Genomic DNA, 2,258 nt, shown 5'->3' with positions numbered 1-2,258 from the left:
CAGATACCATCACAGAGAGAATCTTTTCACTCCGTCTGAGCCGGTGCAGCAGGGATTCAAAAGCCTTGTTTTTGCAGGTGGAAATTGCTGTGCCATTCAAGAACCCCTGACAGCTCATATCTCTCCATCTCTCACTCACTCACTTCCCACCTCCCTCGCTCTATCCAACTTCTAGTTGCTTCAATAAATACATCCGCCTCCCTCTTTCTGTCTCTGCTCCTTGGCTTGTTCCATCAATCACTGACTGCGAAGCTGGGGAAAAGCACTACAGATGGACATTCACGCCAAAGTGGGCTATAATAGGAGGAAGAGATGCAGGTATCAGTGGAAGATTACACTTTGACCTGCCAATGTGTTGGGTTTGTTAAGGCGAAACACTCACGCGCACATAGACTAAGTAAGGGCAAGTCACCATAGACCAACAGCCAATTTTAGTATTCACGTTCAATATACACGTTGTGCTTCTGTTCAATATAACAGACCAAAGGTCGCTGAATAGATTACACAGAAGAGGGCTAAACGGTGAAGTGTAAAGTACTGTCTGTACTAATATGTTACCAGTGTACTGTGCAGCAACTTAATTCTGACCCCTGTGACATGACTTTAAGGACCTTTGTTCTCAAGAAAAAATAATTTTCAGCAGTTTATTATCGGCAAATGTTTTCTGCAAATGTGTGTAAGAGGATACTTTGACTGATCAACACATGCTTACTACAAAAATAGACCATTTACAACATAACTTATTACTACCGGCCCCACTATTTAAACTTAAATTTACAAATGTTTAGTTGAGGATGTTTAGTAACATTACAATAAATTGTTCTTTCTGCAATTTAGGGCTCCCATAGTTTCAGAGTGAAGAAAAATAAGTTGTTAACTTTGCTAACAGCCAAACATCACACAGGTGCAGCAACACAAGACATAGCAAGCAAGCTAATATTACTTACTAGGAAGCTTTCCAAAAGCCAGTCCAAGATGTATTCTTGTCCGGATGCTTCTTATTTTCCTCCTCTTTGTCCCTCCTTGGTCTCTTCACCTCTGCCATGATGTCCGTAGGGGCTGTTGCCCGTTAGCCCTGCTCCAGTTCTGGCACGACACAATCCCAGCTCAGTGGATTTCGTTCCGAAAGTCATGTGCAGCACCTATATGAGAGATTGTGTAATTCATCAGAGTGAGCAACCTTTTAGCAGAAAGGGGCCTCAAAGTTGACCCGTATAGGATGACCAGCCCTCCTAAAGACACACATCTTCCTTAAACATACAGTATGTTTTTTTCTGAAAATAAGCAAAGGTATTTACAAGGTCATGTTTTGTCCTTAAACTAAATTTGTTAAAACATGTCAAGTGTCATTTTTGTCATTTTTTCCTCATATGTTTCAGGGAAGAGACTTCTTTATATCTCCTGCAGTTTAATGTTTTTGGTCTAGCTATTGGTCTAGCAACAGCAGACTCCAGAGTGTACTGTGAGCAGGTCAGTGTAGCCTCTGATTGCTATCAAAAAAAATAACCTCTTATGCAGTTTTCTCCTTTTGAGTCTCCTTAAGTGCCTTTAAAGTTAGTAAAATCACCGTATAGGGACAAGTTTATAACCTAGACTAATGTCACATTTATAGATTAAGCTTTGGTATTTGGTTTCTTACGAAAGTTCTACTACTACTGAATAATATTTGTGGGCACAGCATGAGATCAACTTGCCCACAGACAGGTCTGCAGCTTGTTACAGTGTTGGACGGCTCCCACCAGGCGGGCAAAGTGCACGGCATCAGGCTTACAACTTCAGAAACATCATTATGAGTCTGGAGATGTTGAACATGCAGAGCACATGCTGTTATACTGAGCTACATCCTTTTTTCTCCGTTCTTCTTCACAGTTATATTCACAATATAGGAGTGTATTTCTATTTCAGTCAAATGTCTATTTAGAGCCACACACTGCATGAATACAGTACATGTTACCTGCTTCGAAATATAGCAAGGTACTGCAAAGCATTAGTTTCACATCAAAATCTCCCAATAACAGAACAATACAGAAGTACTGCTCAGAACTTCAAAGAGACACATTGTTAATAGCAAGTATTATATTATTAACCTCAGGCAGAGATTAAATTAAAAAACAAAACAAGATAACAATCAGCACTGTGAGTGTTTGGATCAGTTCACATAAACTCCCCAAAGCCACTAAAATATCTAATTACTGAACTGGCTGAAAGAATCCAATCTCCACAGCAAATGAAGCATGCAGCCCTGATAACATCACAAA

This window comes from Centropristis striata, chromosome 17, assembly GCF_030273125.1.
Source record: "Centropristis striata isolate RG_2023a ecotype Rhode Island chromosome 17, C.striata_1.0, whole genome shotgun sequence".
In the NCBI taxonomy this organism is placed as follows: Eukaryota; Metazoa; Chordata; class Actinopteri; order Perciformes; family Serranidae; genus Centropristis; species Centropristis striata.
This window is presented reverse-complemented; position numbering follows the sequence as displayed.